Below are 18,458 nucleotides of genomic sequence, written 5' to 3'. Positions count from 1 at the left end.
CCTATTTAAACCTGATTGACTAAAACTTGGTTGCTGGGTTAGGGAATGCTGAGGCAAGAGGCTGAGTCAGAGGTGGTATGGGCAACATTTGAACGAAGATAATGGGTTCATTACAGCCTACAGACCATTGGAGCCCTGACCACAAGTGTTGTCATACTTTTCCCGGGATGACTGGTGGAAGTCCTCCCCCCCGCAAAGGTTATGAACACTCCAATAATTGCCTTAAGTTTGTCAAAAGACTATAGTAAGATCTGGAAAAGTCATGCTAAGCTGAGATGTGTTCACAACAAGTAAAAATCCAAAACCTTGATGCTGCAAGCTATCTGTTGTTTTTGAAGAAACCATGAGTTCTCATCAGTATATCTGCTATCCATATGAATTTCAAGCTGGCTTCTAAGTGTTTGGTTACTCCCTAACCTTATGTTTTTTCTGATTATCAATCAGTTTCTTGAGATGTTCCAAACCAGATAACCCCTTGTCAATAGAAAGGACAATGATTTACACTATTAAGAATGCTTTGTAGAAGCTGAACTTAGGGTACAAAAATTGGTAAAAAAGCAACAGTGTGTGTGTGCTTCAAGGGGAGAACTTTCTGTCATGCCACCCACTGTTGTTCTCGGGATGCTGGAAGAAACAGATCATCTCCCTTCAAGGATTGTGCTAAGAACTTTACCTGTCAGCTTTGCAACCTGAGTGCCTTGGACTGGTGAGATTCTGGCGCTCGCTCACTCTCTTTTTTCCTCTTTTCCGTCTAGACACAGAGGTAATATTGTAACTGTTTGTGTTTGTTTTCCTTTGCATGTCTGTTACTACTAGTGCCATTATATATTTCATATACTTAGCAATAAATAAGTTTTATAGTCAAACTGGTAGTAACTGGGTATATTTCTCCTTCTCTACTTCTCCTTCCACACTTGCTCTGCAGCAATGCTTCTTTTACCTAAGCTAAAGATCCCTGTGAAGCCCAAAAATACTGTGGGGTCTGCTCATCAAGAGGCTAAAGATTGGGACGTGCTGAGTCTGAAACACATATGGGGATCAGCTTGTACAGGCTGATTAACCCAGTTTGGCTCAGATGTGCCCTAATGGACTGAATGCTGTCCCATGAGAATGTCAGCTGGACACTCAGCTGGATTCAGAGGTATTCTGCTTACCTGTGTGCTTGTGTCTGACTGCAGTTTATTGTTCCTCTGATGAACTGATTCTTGGCATATGAGGATGTCAGCCTGTCCATGCTGATCAACCCGAGGTCAGGCATGTCACGTTAATCTGTGTGTGGTTGTGTGTATGACTGGTTTGGTGACTGGAGGAACCCAGCCTCATTGAAACTGAGTCCCGCAAGATAGCTCCATTGGGTGTGAGGACTTGCAGAAGGGAGAGATACAGCTCTGTATAGAAACGCAAGCAACACAAGCAACACATTGATAGAATTACTAAGACCCTAGAAATGTATCCCTAATAAATGAGCACACCCCAAAGTGATGGGCAAATCTGGTAACATTGGACTGATGAAAGACTGATACAAAGTAGCCATTAAGCAGGTTGGCTTTTTCCTGGGTGTCAGTTATCAGCTGTCCCACTTGATTCAGCAGGTGTCCAACGTTACCCTTGCTTTTTTTCCAACACCCTACATATCTGAAAAAGGACTTTTTGTTATCCTTGATATGTGAAGCAAAATGGAGCTTGGTTGCAGCTTTGGCTTTCCTGATCCACTCCCTGCAGGTATGGACAAGTGCTGAGTACTCCTCCTTGGTGGTAATTCCCACCTTCCATCCCTTTATGGGAAAGAAAGACTATTCTAATTAGAATACTTTCTTTAGATTCCTCATAAATATTTAACATATAGATCAAACATTCAGCTGTTAATCTTGTTGCTAGGAATATGCTTATACTTCAAAATGCCGCTTTGTTAATTTCCCAAGTTGATTAAATTGCTTTTTCTTTTCCTTGATGCTATCACCCCTTGCCCCAACCCAATCCAGCTCCTCTCAACCTTAGGCAGTCACGATCTTTCAGGAGCTGTGCCAGAAGGGTTTTCCCAAAATGCTGGCTGCTCTGAATCTTACAGAGTAAGCAGCCAGATAAATTACTGAGGATTTTGCAGTAACTCATTCTATTTGGGCCCATTGTTTTAGAGTTGGACTGCCAAAATATGGCCCAATGGCTGAATCTAGCCTAGGGAGCCACATGATCAGGCCCTTAGTGCTGGCTCTGGGTTTCCAGGTAACCCACACATGGTGCATGCTAGACCACCCCTGCACACAGGGCCCAGGACATGAGCTACCCATAGTGCTCGATCCAGGAACCAAGCTGCAGGCAGCTCTCATGCAGGGTGTACTATATGTGACAGGTTTCAGGACCCCACCACTCACATGCTGGATCTAACACAATGCGCACTTCAACACATGAGCTGCACACAGTACCTACTCCAGCTGGCTGAGGACAGTAACCGGGTGCAATTTGGGTCCCAGACTGGGTGCCACATACAGCATTGCTCTGGACTGGCCAGAATGGGCACTTAATCCAGCATGCAGAGAGGAGTGGGGGGGTGGTCTGTGGGTCCCACACATGCCAGCACCTGCTCTGACTGACTTGGGGCTGCACTACATGCAGTGCTGCTCCACCCAGTTGGGAACCTGCACTGCATACAGCACCTGCCCCTGACTGGCTGGAGCAGATGTTGTGGGCAGCTTGCTTCCTACTTCAACTGAAGTGTGTGCCAAATGTGGCATGAATGATGTATGCTCCTGGTGGCTGGGGGGGCATGGTGGCATTAGCAGCAGCGGGAGCGCAGTGGTGGTAAGCAGGGAGCTCCCGCAGATGCCACCAGCACTGTCAGCGATGGCGGGGTGAGGGGGTAAGCGATAACCAGGGGTTGACAACCACCCAAAAATGCTGCCAGCAGCATCAGTGGCAGCCAATGGCAATTACTGACTGCCCTTAGATGCCACCAGCCGTGTCAACAGCGGGAGCAGCAGGGGTGGCGAGTGGCGACCAGGCACCACCAACACTATTGGCAGTACCTTTTCATGAGGGGTGCACCACCACGCTCAGGGGGTGCACGTGCACCCATGTGCATCCCCTACACATTGCCAATGACATGTGGCACAGTCCCAGAGTGACTGCTGAGGCTGTTACCACCACTGAATGTGGAGGGCAGGGGAAGAACATTGTGGGCCTGATTCAGCCCCTGGGGTCAGAACTGTGCTGTGCATCTGGCCTGTGGACTGATCCTGTGCCCCTCATCTGACCTCCCCCCCTCATTTTAGGGGGAGCAGGTGTGATGCGAGGGCAATGCAAACTGTGTTTGCATGAGGTCTCAAGCTGGTTATGGGTACTGCTGTAGTTTGGTTATGTTTTAGGATTCATTATATCATAGTAAATGGCAATAATTAGGGACTCAAAACCAAACCTTTTCACAGGACCCCAAAACATAAGTGCCATCCCTGATGGGAAGCAGACAATAGAGACTGGTAGGATCCTGGAGAGCAGAGACTAATGTGAACATAGTCACACAATGTCTCAGGTTAGGAGGTCATGCAGGATTTGTTTATACTGTAACATCAGTGCATCCTGGGGAACACAGGGCTCAGTACATCCACCTAACTGAGTCTACTAACATGATTCAGACCTGGAAGTTTGTCCATAAGGCTACTCCAGGGTTGTCCCCAGTACTTTGCTCTTGAGCTTGAGAGTGGGTACTTAGGAAAAGCCCAGAGGCACCTCACTTGCAGACTTGCACGTCTTGAGAGCATCAGCAGATTTGGGTGGATAGAATATACTCAATCCCATTATCCCAAGGACTAAACACTGTCACAAAATAGGTAAGGCCACTATATTGTCAAAGAAGAGTGGAGATTCTGACAACTTAAAATCAGGAGTCTGATTCTCCACCACCCTGGATCTTATGCAGTCATTTGTACTCATAATGGTAAAACGCTACCAAGCCAGTATTCTCTAGTCATTTCACTAACTACGGCACTTTATGTCCTCTTTGGCCACACAAAGCACGTTTAAAGTTAGAATGTACATGGCAGTAAAGAATCAATTCAAGGATAGGCTAAGAAAATGATCAGTTTCATGCAATTAATTACTTCCTCTGAAAAATGAAGATTTTATTTAATTAGACTAGGATATGCTCAATCTTAGACTGAGGTATGTTTGGTATTGTTATCTTTGATTTAGTTTGATTTCCTCTCAATTTTCTTATAACCCTTGTTTTAGTTAAGATGTTTTTGGTCTTTCTCTGTTCTTGGAAAATTTACTATGATCTCTTTTCAAAGACAAATACAACAAAATTATGACCTCTGGCAACAGAGAGAAATGAGGCAAAAAAGATATCTGACATTCACCTATTCATCACAGCTACTAAAGCAAAAGACTTCTTATCCTTAAGAGAGGCTACCAAGACTTGGACTCTGCCCAGGCCTGGCAGCACTGGAACAGCCATATGGGTGCCCAGAGAGCTGGTGTGGGACCCACCATGGCCTCATCCTTCTCATCCAGGCCCATGCCCACATCTGTGCCCACACCCATGCCCACACACGTGCCCACACGCATGCCGTCCATCCAGGGTCCCACCTGGACCAAGGTGGAGACAGGTGATATCTTGGTGCTGTGGAGTGAGGAAGAAGTGCAGTGCCAGTTTGACTGGGGTGAGTGCTCCAATGCCCACATACATGAGGCACTTTCAGACCTCATGCTGAAGCGCAAGCATGACCACTCAGTGCAACAGTGCCACATAAAAGTCAAGGCCCTGCAAGCACAATGGGTCACTGTGACTGACCACAATCGTCTGTCTGACCATACCGACAGGTCCATGCCCCTTATGTAGCACCTGAACACTATTCTTGTAGCCCAGGACCCAGACCTCAGCCATGCTATCTACAACATGGACTGCCTGCCCAAGCCCCTGGCCTGGCCTGGCACCTCTGGTGACATGTCATTGGAGGACCCTCCTTGCCCCTGCCCCTGCCCACCTGCACTGCCCTGGCCCTGTGTTCCACCCCACAGCACATAGGTAGGCAGGAAACAGTGCAGAACTTTACTGAGCAGCCTCTGGCCCCACAGCTTAGCAGGCATGAGCTTCTCACATGATGAGGAATGTGTCAATGCCAGCAGCATTGTTCTTCTTGGCTGTGAAGGACAGGGACGTATGGTGCAGCCACAGGAAGCCCTCCAGGTGGTGATGAAAGTTGCAGGGCAGCCTGAGATTGTCCACGATGCTTTTGTGGCTCAGAGTCCTGTATCAGGTGCACAGGTGTACCCAGGGCACCATAGCAGTTAGCAGCAGCAGGGCATAATAGGCCAAGCACAGCTCTGTCTGCGTAAACAGCTCCTCACATACCACCTGTGATATGCACCAGGGGCACACTCAGGGTGCAGCACTGGCATGCTGAGGAGCTGGCCTCAGGGCACCTCCCTGTAAAGGTCCTCTGTGGGGAGGGAGGGGGCAAGGTTATCTCCTCATCCCAGACATCTGAGATCCTCATGTCCCCCGAGCCTGGGTGCCATGGGCTGGGTGGCAGCTAAGGAGAACAGCTGGCCTGCAGGAGGAGAGAGAAGGATCAGGTTCTGGACCAGCAATGCTGCCTGTCCTGTCCTGCCCTGGGAATGGGGTGGGGAAGGAAGGTTGCCTGCAGCCAGCCCCGAGGGACCCACCAGCCCCTGAGGAACAAGTTGGGATGGGAGGCTCAGCTGGTGACTGCCTGGGCCCAGGCCTGCCCAGCCAACTTACCATGGTCCCTGAGCACCCTTGCACACACAACCCCTGAGCTGAGCCTGGGCAGCACGCAGGGCCCTGGTATCAAGCATCTTATTTTAGAAATGTTGCAAACTCTAACAAACAGCTTCTGTCTCATGGCTCTGCAGGGCCCACAGCTGCACATGAGGAAGAGGCCACCCACAGCAGCCAGGATGTGGCCTCAGGGTCACCAGCCGGGGCCCTGCAGATGCACTGGCTGCACCAGAGAAGAACCAAGGACAGGATTTTCCTCCTGGAGAAGGAACAGCTTCAGGTGCTGCAGGAACAGAATGCCATTCTGGGCTGGGCAGTGCAGGCCACAGATGACAAACGTTGGGTGTTGGACACCATTCTGGCCTTGGAGGTTATGTTTGTGCCACTTGCTGTCCAGCTTCTGACCGTACCCCCATCTGCCCCTGGCAGCCACATGCCACCCCACAGCAGGCTCCCACCAGGGCCTAGGAGGAGGTCCTTTGCTGCCTCCAGCAGCCAGGAGGCCCTGGCCCAGCCCCCACCGCAGGTCCATCATCACCTAGCTGGGAGTGGAGTTGGAGTTGTCTACAGCAGTGCCAGAACCACAGGACAGCCCAGTTGGGCCTGGACTCCACCTATGAGGGAGGGACCTGCCTGTGACAGGGGAGCACTGCCTGCCATCACCCATGAGTGACTCTCCATGCTGCACTCACCACAGCATCTGCACCCACAGGGAAATAGCTAGAGGTCAGGCTGCCGACTACTTGGCCCTGGGCTCTGCCCCCTAGGCACCCCCACCCCATGGCCCCCCACCATGGGACAGCTGGCAAAAGATGTTTACATATTTTTCAGTGAGAAGGTTTTTTATTGTTGGTGGGTGGGTTGGATGGTGGAGGGGATCTGTTTGCTGAGGAGGGAGGGAGAGAGGAGGGGTTTTATGGTTGATGTGAGAGAAATAAAAACTTGTTCTTTTGAGCTGTGTCTACAGTAAGCATGGTGTTGGGGGTGGCCAGTCCATGGGCAGCGGTGCAGGCAAGCTAGAGTAGGGAGTGCTGGAGGAGGTGGTCCCTATAACCTGGCCCCCACTGGCAGGTGCACAGCTTTTCTGGGGCCTTGCTGGGTGCGGCGGGGAGGGATGCCGGTGCTGCTGCCACTGCAGGTGGTGCTCCCACTGCTAGGTGTCCTCCATGTGCAGTGGCTTCTCCACCCAGGCTTCATGGAAAATCTTCCCCCAGGCCTTGCAGATGTTATGCAGCACACAGGCTGTGATGGTGACCCAGGGGAGTCTTTTTTCAGCAAACATGAGGTGGATGGTGAGGGTGTGCCAGCAGCTCTTGAGGTGGTCAAAGGCACACTCCACCAGGGTGTGGGTCCAGCCCAGGCAACAGTTGAAGTGGGCCTGGCTGGGGTCCAGGGGGCTGTTATCTTGCCACATGAGCCAGGACAGGAGTGGGTAGGTAGGGTTTCCCATTGGAGGGGGGGCGCACAGGATGGCCACAGCACCCAGCTGCAGGTCTGGCACCCCTAGGGTGAAGCAGCTGCTTTCCACTAGGCCTATCAGGCTGGAGTTCCAGAACACATGGGTGTTGTGGGTGCTGCCCACCCAGCCAGTGCTTACATGCGTGAAGGTCCTACAGTGGTTCACAACGGCCTGGAGCACCACCAAGTAAATCCCCTGCAGCTGTAGTAGGGCCAGTCCCCATGGGGCAGGCAGGTGACAGGGATGTGGGTCTAATTGAGGACCCTGATGCACTGGGGAAATCCAGGGCATGGAAGCCCACCACCACCACCAGGGCATCATGCACATGGATCTTGGTGACCCCCAGCATGTCCCTTGCCCACACCAAGCAGGTTGCTGACATACTGCAGGCTGGTGGGCATGGCTAGCTTGAACAGGGAAAGGGCCAGGCAGATGTCTGTGGCAAAAGGTGGCCACATGCCAGTGTTCTGCTGGGGCCGGATCTATTCCACAAGGTTGCGGAAGGTGGCCCAGGTCATGCAGAAGGCCTCCAGCCACAGCTTATTGTCCCAGGTGTGTTGGACGACATGCAGCCACTAGTCCTGGCTGGTGTGGCAGGCCCAGAGGCAGTGGGGCTGAAAGCCCAGGAGGGCAATAGCAGCCCCAGCAGTGGCATTCTGAAGCCCCTCATTGGCATCCCAGGAAGCAGCATGGTGACACTGGCAGCCTAAGAACAGTGTGCTGCAGTTTGGCACAAGTTCTCTGTATGGTGGGGAGCCAGGCAAGCCCAGACAGCCATGGGCCAGGTTGCAATCAGTGCAGCAGGCCAGAAGGGCCAGCATGGTGGCCAGTAGGAGCCTGGGGCACTGGTCATTACTGCCAGGGGCAGGGGCTGAAGCAACCATAGCATGGGGAGGCAGAATGGGCAAGGAGAGAGCTGTTGTGTGCTGCCCCTGTGCTGGGCATGCTGCTCCTGGGTAGGTAAGAAGCTGGCCAAATAGCAGAGAGCAGAGCTGGCTTTTAAAGATGGCTTCTGGGTGCTGGCAGCTGCAGCTGGAGCTTTGAGCTCTCTCCTGGTGGTGGCAGGTGCACATTACAGGGTTTCAGGAAACTTGGTTCAAAGAGCTGTAAATCTGTTCCCTGCATGTGTAGACAAGCGCCTGCCTGAAAGTGCTTACTCCAGAGTCAACTTAGGCTGGATTAAGTGCATGTGTAGATGTGCTCCCTATGCATGATATTAGTCTAAAGCCAAAAGGTTCATGATTTACTCTATAGTTCATGGGGCTGTGCCCTGGCAGAGTCAACTGTTTGTAGTATGGTCATTGTAATGGAAATAAGGATGGTGTAACTGTAAAGGTGTGTTTTGGACTGTTAAGTAAACCACAGAAGTCACAAAATGGGTCTGAAGAGCCCCAGGTGTGTGTGTGTATTTTTTTTTGTGCAAAAAAAAAAATCTTTGTGGTAGGTTCCCATGAACTTGTTTGCCGACAGGGGCTGTGTGTTTTATAGTCATGCTCAGTGTTGGCTGCATTTAATCAGCTTCGTAGTTTGTTTCTACTGTTGAGCCCATGCTGCTTTTGCCAGGCAACATATTTAATGAGGTTTCCTTATATACAAATGTAAGATGAGGAATTTTTTCCCTCCATGCTGACTAGGGAAAAAACCCTTCTCTTACATTCTAGTTAATAGGTTATTGCATTACAAGTGTCAATCAGGTGTCAGTATTGCAAACTGTGAGATGTTTATTGTTCAAAGGATACTTGAGCAATCAAAATGCACGTCAAGGAAATTAATATTCAGCACTGAAGTTTTTTCCCCCAGTTTAGCTTTGGATCTATGTTGTTAAATATACGGGAAACAATATTCAAATATACCAAAGCCCATATCCTCAACTAGCATACATTTGTATAGTTTCAAAGAAACTTTGTTATCAGTGGAGTTCAGTTTATCAGCTGAAAAAAATGGCTGCAGGTATTTATTTCAACACAAATGCATTGGATATAACTGGCTCTAGCACTCAAGAGAATTAAAACCGGAAGTGAAGATGGGGAGGATTGGCAATTCCTACTATCCTAAACTTCTACAGCAAAACTAAAAAGATTTAAGGAAATGACTCATAGTGCTCAAAAGAAAGAAAAACAATATAATACTGGTAAACAAACTAGGCCAATGTGGCCATATTGTTGAAGTCAAGTTTACTAGTCCATAGAGGCAGAGACAGGAAGTACTGAAATGACTGAATTACATTCCTAACACAAGACTGTAATATTGTTTTATTAGGTTAGGGATTCTAAACAGCCAAGATTTTTAGTGGACATAAAAGGAGAAAATTTACTCTCAGCCCTGTTGAGACTTCACACACTGATACTACATTCAACCAGGTTTATCTTAAACCAGTTTCAGCCATTTTGGAACTGGTTTATGTGCACTAAACTTCTGTTCTGATACAAGTTTATTCTCGTTTCTGATGACTTAAACCAGTTTATATGTAACTTCTGTCTCTAGCCCATCAGAAGTACTTTTTTTTTTCTTTTTTAAAATCAAATGTTCATGGTGAGGATAGTGCAATTCATCATTGCTATAGGGCTCTTTAGCCTGGAAAAGCACAGGCTCAGGGGTGATCTTATGGCCACCTATAAGTTTATCATGGGTGTTCTCCAGGATCTGGAGGAATGATTGTTCACCAGAGCACCCCAAGGGATGACAAAGTCAAACGGTTATAAACTCCATCAAGACCATTTCAGGCTGGACATAAGGAAGAATTTCTTTACTGTCTGAGCCCCCAAGTCTGGAATAGCTACTGGAGGTAGTTCAAGCACCCACACTGAACACCTTCAAGAGCAAACTGGATGCTTATCTTACTGGAATCCTATGACCCCAGCTGAACTCCTGCCCTTTGGGCAGGGGGCTGGACTCGATGATCTTCCGAGGTCCCTTCCAGCCTTTACAGTCTATGACATCTATGAACATGTAATATGTAATATAACAAACCTCTGACAGCCACAAACATTATTTGACTCTTTTCTGATAATTAATATTGTAACACATGGTGTCCAACTTCCCTATTAAGTACCTAGATATAATTTTTTAAAATGAATTCTACTTGATATGTACATTTTAAGGCTTTCTGAAAAACAGTGCATTAACAAGGAAAAAACTATGGGCATTTTTACATTTGTTTCTGATGCGGCGCTGGGCACTTTTAATTAGCGAACTGCGCTGATTTAAAGCACCTGTGTGTCACATGCATCAGTGGCACAGCATGTCCCCACACTGAGAAAATGGCAGTGGGGTGCTTTGAACGAAAGTACATTGCATGTGTTTTTTTTTAAATGCACTGCCACCATTTTCTCAGTGTGGAGATGAACTGTGCCACTGATACACATGATGCTCAAGGCTAGCAGACTGCATCACTATACTTGCTCCGGCAGATCTGATTCATCAAGTCTGCTCCAACACACTGCATTTCCAGCCCATCGGAGCAGGCTCTCCGCATGTGTGTAAGTGCCCCATATGACTCAAACCCAACCTATTTTGCAACGGCCTATATGCTTCTTACTGAGGCAGTGCTGCCTAAAAGAATGGAGGACAACTGGCTATTCCAGATGGGCCCAGACTGGGCATTTTTAAAAAACAAACTACTAATTATTCTTACAGAAAAACATGTTCAACTTTCCTTTTATATTAAAACCATGGTATGGCTATATTATTCTTAAAAATACAGATATGACGGTATGACGCTAGCTGGTAATGATTTGGCCCAGGGGTTTTGAAAAGGTAAAAGATGATTGGAGGGCTTGGAATTCCCTTTCCTCACCAATCAAGCCCCAGAAACTCACTCTCCATGTCCCCTGATTGGCCCCTTGGGTCACCTGGAGGGGGATAAAAGGGGCAGCGCAGCTGACTCAGAGGAGACCAGTGAGGGATCACAAGGAAGGAGTTTCAAGGAGCTGGCAAGAGCTGTGCCAGCAGGGTGGGAGCAGTTGCCCTAGAAGAACCTGAAGGAGTGGGATCTGCAGGCAGCAGTTGGACCCTCTGCAGCGCGGTGTGTGGCCAGCAGGAGAGGCTCCCCGCTGGGCTCCAGGATCTCCTGCAAGAGGCTGCATCCAGCAGGAGAGGTTCCCCAGCTGCAGCAAGAAGCTGAACAGTGACCCAGCTCTGCTTCCAGCTCCTCCAGCAAGAGATTAAGAAGCTTGACATGAGGCAGGGGCTCCTGGAAGGTCAAAACTGCTAGCAGATGGGCATAATGCCAGCACTGGTAGCTGTGTGGCACAGTTTCTGTGTACCACAAAGGAGATCTGAGTTCAAATAACAGTTGGGATGATTTGGGTTAGTGAAGTGACACAGAGTAAGTCTTGTTGCAGTGGAAAGGGGTCATTGTGTTTTCCCTCTTTCCCCTCACCCAGGTACCTAGGCCCTATATTTCTTGTTATTTGATGTTTTGTATTTTTGCAGTTTATATTTCACCAACCAGTATTGTTTGTTCTGCTGTTTGTGTTTTGTATTTTGTTAAACCTGTCTTTTGTCAACTGGATGAATATGTCTACAATTATAAGTGCCTAACCTTTATGCCCCTTGGGGCATTGCAATGTCCCCTATACCACCTGGTTTATACATTTTATGTTCCCACTACTGTTTTTCTCATGAAAAGGTATATGATTAAGTCTCCATTGGTTATCTGGCTCTGCTCTATCCCACAGCACTTGTGCACCTGCTCTGATCCCTTCATTTGGAGAGGGGGTACACAGACATATAAGCAAATACAATCATTACCCTTAGTAGCTACAGAGAGGTATGCTTTTAAGTAGGGAGAGGGGCTTTAATTAAGATTTGGTCCTGAACCCAGAACTTTTAGTAAAAGGCAATACATTATCCAAATGAACTTTCAATGCTAAAGTTAAACATTTCTAACCCAGACTTACACTGCAATTTCAAATATTCCATGTAGCAAAAAAATAATTTGAAATATATAGCATTAGTTAGAACAGTTGTTCAGTATTTATTCAATGTCAGGAATAAAGACATTTTCCAGTGATTCATACTCTGAACAAGCAGCATTTCCCTCAAAAAAAATCACTCTACCAAACTGAGGCTTCAGTTGCCACAGGAGCTCAAGGTATTGCCTTTTCATTATAAAAAATGAGGGATCAAATGGCATGGTGTTTTGTTTGACTCTGGAATGGTCTACCTTTCTGACCTGAAACACAATGTTTTTGGTGGTTTTGTAGACATGCATTTGTTTGATAGACATTTTGGGGAGAGTTGAGAATATGCATTTTATAATGATGAAGGTACAGGGGAGAGATTCTGTAGATGGCTGGCTGGCTGATTTGTTCCTAATGAAATGATTACTTCATTGATGTTGGGATTTTATTATACTGTTAATTATATGTTTGAACAGTGTTTCTTAACCTCTCCCACTGCTCACCTGCACAGTCAAATAATCCATTTTACCCAAGGTGTTCCCGCACCTCAGTGTATCTCTTTATGCCCTAGCCCATGATGCATAACAGTCTATCCCTTTGTTGTCTAATATACCATCATTCTTGATGTCCAGCTGATCTCAGAGTGCTTCAGCAGAGCTAATCAGTAGGGCTGTGCAAAGCTTCGGTCCCTGATTTGATTCAGGGGAGATTCGGCCCAATTCAGTGGCCAAATCTCAGAATCTGAATCAAATCAGAGGACCCTTTAATCTCTCTGAATCGAATCGGAACCCTCCAAATCAATTCAGAGAGATTTGGAAAGATTTGGTGATTTGGACATAAACACAGCTTTAAATGTTTTTTCTATCTACCTCAAGGTACCAGCACAGCTCGTGGATGATGAGTGTCCCACAGCCATGCAGGAGGCTCCCCAGCGTGCTCGGCAGCAGACCTGGAAGTGGACAAGAAGCACTTCTGGTCCACTACTGGGTCCACTGGGGAGCATGCTGTGGGGGGGCCCTGCACCCCCCCCCGCTCAGCAACTGGTACCTCCTAGGTCTGGGGGGGCACTCAAAGTCCCCCTGCGGCCAATCACTGAGCTGAGGGGGGCGCAGGAAGGAGGCCCCCACTGCACTCCCCAGCAGACCCAGAAGTGAACTGGAAGTACTTGTGGTCCACTTCCGAGTTTGCCACAGAGCACATGGAGAGCCCCCTGCCACACTCCTGTGGGATGCTCCATCTGCCCCAGCATCACAGCATTCACAAGCCACACTGGTACTTTGAGGAATGTAGAAAAAACTTTTAAAGCTGTGTTTATGTCCAAATAGCTGATTCTCTGAAGCAGCATCAAATCTTCAGGTTCAGCTGGATCTTATCAGGGATAGTGATCTGAATCAACGAATTAAATCTCTGTCCCTGATTCGGGCCAAATCCAAGTTGAATAGGGCCTGCTTTGCATACCCCTACTAATCAGGCTGGATGCAGCACCACTCTAAGGCAGCGCTGTGCTGCTTGTTACATTAAAGCTATTGCACAAGGAGCAGCCTAGAACCGGCAGATATCCTCTTTCTGCCCCATGCTCAGAGCTGTCCTTGAATCACACCCACAATACTTTCATGACCAATGGCTAAGTCTTCACTGTGTTAGAGCAACTAAAACTTTATATAGGTATGTCTTAATATTTTAAATTTGAATAAATGGACTGACTGTCATTTTAGGCCTTGATTCTTATTCCAAAGGGCAAAACACAGACACACACACACATTACTATAAAGTGCAGTTATATAGAAGAGAAAGGGAGAGAGGGAAAGAGAGAGAGAAATTGGGAGGTTTTGAAAAAGTTTGTATTTAAAAGAGAATTATAAGACATTTAATGATTTCACCTAATGCATCAAATTTCTTCAGGTTCTGTTCCTAACAAAGACACACAGCAGTACAGGTATCAGTCCTCTCCTGACTGTATTTGAATATATGTATTGCTATACAACCCTTAACATTATTTTTAACATCTCATCCTTCTGGTACAATAATACATTGTTCTTGATAAAACTGTACTTCAGAGACCTTAATACTACCTTAATACTACAAATAACTGCAAACAGATGTGAGTATGAGCTAGGATGCAACCGCAAATTTATTAGGATAGAAATATGCATCAATGGGCATGTCTACACATGTCTTTTTTAAGCAGGCTTAGCCTAAAATCCCCATTTTTAAGGGGCATTAAGGGTGGGTGTCTATATGTGCATGCCCTTAATGTGCCCTAAAAATGGTGAGTTAAGGCTCTTTGAGCCTACATTTGATACCTGCATAAATCAGGTATCAAATTTAGGTGCCAATAGCTAAGTCATATTAACGCATGTGTAGACAGGCTAATACGCATTAATATCGTGTGCATCAATGGATACACACCACATTAATGCACATTAGCATGTTTGCACATGTGCTAATGTGACTTAGCTATTCATGCCTAAATTTAATGTGCCTTAATGCGCATTAGCACTTCCATATGAAGAGGCACCCCTAAATCACCTTAACGTACCGTAAGTAAAAGTGCATTAAGTTTAGGTGCACATACACGTGTAGACATGCTCACTAAGAGGTCATTGGAAAGGACCAATATATCAATGAGTTAATTACCAAACAGAAGGCAATGGAGAGCTAGCACAGATTTGGAGAAATGGATTTTTCCCACAGAAAGTATCTGTTTAGTACCTACGTGTTAATAGTAGGAAGAAATCTACTTCAACAGAAAGTTAAATCAGTCTAAATCAGGGGTGCTCATGGGCCAGATCTGGCCTACAGAGCCATGTTATCTGACCCAGGGGGCTCCTCCAAGGTTTGGAAATTTGGTAGTGGAAGCAGTAGCAGTGTTAATTGCCATTCACCTGCTGTCTTCAATTTGTTATCATTTATCTTATAACTCTGGTGACATAGAAGCTAAAAATAATCATGCAGGGTGCACACAGCGCAGTACTAATTGTTACTGCACCATCATTTAGTACTAAAAGGAAGTACTAAATGATGGCACAGTAACAAAGAGGCTGCAGGGACACATGTAGACATGCCTGCTTCGTATTTGGTATCTCCTTCTTTTCCTTAGAACTTTGTACTTTTTTTTCAATGAATTTTGTCTTACTGATTTTAGACAATGTTTCCAATTTATCTAGATTGTTTTGGATTCTATTTCTATCCTCCAAAATTCGAGTAATCCCTTCCATCCTGGGGTCATCTGCATATTATATAAACATATTCTCTATTCCGTCTTCCAGATAATTAATTAAAATATTGACTAGTACCAAACCCAGAAGAGAGCTTTGCAGTACTACATTTGATGTGTCCTCCTGTAGCAAAATCCCCAGTTTTTCTTTTTTCCTTTAATTTAAAATGCATTCCCTCTCCTTCCCCAACCATTTCTGACTTTTTCTCTCCCTCTCTATTCCCTATAGATAAGTATAAGTGACCTCAAACTTAGGTTAAGCTTTAAACATTTTAAGTTTGGTAGCAAGTTTTTGGTTTTGGATAGCCACTATTTTATATTGTATTATTATTATTAGGTTTGTATTGATTTTTACTGTAGTATATTATATTATTATCATTTTTGTATTGATTTTTATTGTTTCATATGGATACTGTATGGTTTAGGCCTGTGTTTGTAAGTCAACCAAAGTCATGTCAAGTTTCCATTTTATATGTCAAGTCTTCATCTTGTGTCCTCTGCCTGGGCATCCCTTGTGTCGCAACTGTATGAGTCACGTATCCCTCCCATGTAAATTGGTCCCCCAGTGAATGAGTGTGATTGGGAATGATTGAAATACAGTGGTAACAGGCCTCTACTGAATGGCCTGTAATGACTGGGCCATCACCTTGCATTGATTCATCCAGGAACCATGGATCTCACCCAGGAACAAGACCAGCATTTGAAAAACAAAAGACCCTGTAGAACCAGCAACTCTCACTATTACAGACACCCAAAACTGCACATCCCTGCAAAGAGCACACATGCTCAGTACACCAGGGGCTGATCCTTGCCTGGGCATGCCTCCTGTCACTAGGGTCACACAAGGTCTGCCCCTATAAAAAGAGGTAGTGAAGACAGACCCAGTGGGATGCCTTCTCCATCTGGACCAGCACCATGCCAAACCACCTATCCACCCAAAGGCCCTGCTGGCGACCCCCCTCTGCACAACACCTACTGGACAAGGACACTGTTCCAACCTGGGATAGGTAGATATTACCTGCACACCTCCTCCTACAATTTGGACTCTCTCTCTCTGTTTCTCTCTCTACTCCTGGAGTTCAGTGGACTACAGCCCCTGCACCAAGCCTCTCTAACCCCTGCTGCCATTGTATGTGTGTGCTTGCGTGTGTGTGTGTGTGTGTGGGTGGGTGGGTACAAGGGAACCAATAAGACACCATCTCCCATGTTCAATAAAACCACTGTCATTTGCAACCCCAAGTCAGGTTATGTTTTACTGAATCTTAAATTCCTTATCTTAAATTCCAGCTTCATTCTCTCTTTCTCTCTCTCTCTCAGCTCTAGCCCCCTACCCTCTCCACTAGTTTCCCGATCTCCTCTCAATTCCTACTGCCTTTTCCTTGTGACTTTCTGCTGTCTTTCTCTGCTTTCCTGCTGCCCTGCTGCCTGCTGCTTTTCCTGTGATTTTCTGCTGTCCATCTCTCTGTTTTCAGGCTTCCCCTGCACTTTCTGTAATCCTCCCCCCCGCCCCTGCAGCTTCCCAGCTCCTTTTAGCAGTCCTTCAGTTTTCTCCAGCAGCTGGAACCTTTCTCCAGCTTCCAGCACCTACTGTCACTCCCTGCAACTTCCTCTGGCTCCCCACATGCAGAGCCCCTCTTTAACACCCACACTTTCCCTTAGTCCCATTTTCCCTCCTCTCTCCATCTACCTTTTCAGCTCCCCTGTAGCTCTGGCTCCAGTCCCAGACTCTGTGCCGGCATGCTTCCCTGTCCTGTAGGCTTTGGGCATTGTCTTTTAATCAATTAAGATCAATCAACCTAAAGTTACCCCCCAGCCTCAGTTCTTCAGCCCAGGCCCCTGTAGTCTACCAATTCTAATTCCAGTCCTGGTAACTTTCACTCCCTACACTTCTACTTTCTTACGTTAAACTTTCCCCAGGTATCCCAAGTAGACCAAGCACATACATACATGCATACATATCACAATACCCAACTTAGGAACTCATTTGTGTGCATGGGTAGGTGGGTGGTATGTGTGTAAATTAGAAAATACACATATATATACATATATAGATATTGTGTGTATGTGTTATATTAATTAGTAATCCACATATGTGTATTGAATGTGCAGGTGTTGGTAACTGGTAAATGATTCTGTCTAAATTTGGTGTGTGCAGTGTGTATGGGCTTGAACTGGTGATAGGTGTGCATAAACCTAAACTAGTTATTTTGAATGTGCGTGTATCTGAGTTGCTAGTGTGTGTGTGTGTGTGTATGGCATTGTGTGCATGATATACGAATTAGTGATCTGTGTCTAACTTCTGGGCTGTATAGTGTATGTGCTTGAATTGGTGACAGGTATGCATGTGCCTAGGCTGGTTTGGATGTGTATATGCCTGAGCTGGTAGCGTGCATGTGTATGCACCTGATTGATTTGTGTGCTTGTATATGTGCAATTGTGTCACACCCTCCTGTCTAACAGCGCAATATTCAGATCCAGAGAGTTGGCCTGACCCCTCAGGGCAACACTCCCAGTTTGACAATGAATTATTGATAAATAATATTTGAGTAGTTTTTCAACCCTATAGTACTGTTCACCCTATAGTAATTTCAGCTAGACCATATTATCCTAGGCTGCTTCTGAGAAAGTCATGTGGGAGTATGTCAGAAGTCTTACCTTAATGATATATCAAGGCATATCACACATCTACAACTTCCCTCATAAGGATTTCCCTGTCATACAAGGAAATTAGATTAGTGTGACATGATTTGTTTTTGACAAATACATGTTGGCTGTTTCTTATTATCCTGTAGAGACTTACACTTAATTATTTGTATTAGTTTCTTGCCAATTATCAACAAATTGACTAATCTATACTTACTAATTCATAGATTCATAGATGTTGGGTCAGAAGGGACATCAGTAAATTGAGTTCAACCCCCTGCCATGGGCAGGAAAGAGCTCTGGGGTTAAATGACCCCAGCCAGGTGCATGTCTAGCCTCCTCTTAAAAACCCCCAAGGTAGGGGAAAGCACCACCTCCTGTGGAAGCAGATTCCAGATTCTGCAACCCTACCCATAAAGAAGTTCTTCCTGATGTCTAACCTAAATCTGCTCTTTGTCAGTTTCATAGTTTCATAGTAGCTAGAGTCGGAAGGGACCT

At 46.3% G+C, this 18,458-nt stretch overlaps 1 long non-coding RNA gene across 1 annotated transcript; it reads left to right on the top strand.

Moving 5' to 3' along the window:
* The first annotated feature begins 259 nt into the window (after positions 1 to 259).
* LOC109323882 lies at positions 260 to 16,523 on the top strand. The gene is made up of 3 exons (XR_002104767.1): positions 260 to 569; positions 7,098 to 7,103; positions 16,510 to 16,523. It is a non-coding gene; the product is annotated as an uncharacterized LOC109323882 (long non-coding RNA).
* Positions 16,524 to 18,458: the final 1,935 nt, after the last annotated feature.

The sequence above is a fragment of the Crocodylus porosus genome, unplaced genomic scaffold, assembly GCF_001723895.1.
Source record: "Crocodylus porosus isolate Cpor-Errol unplaced genomic scaffold, CroPor_comp1, whole genome shotgun sequence".
NCBI lineage: Eukaryota > Metazoa > Chordata > Crocodylia > Crocodylidae > Crocodylus > Crocodylus porosus.
This window is presented reverse-complemented; position numbering and strand designations above follow the sequence as displayed.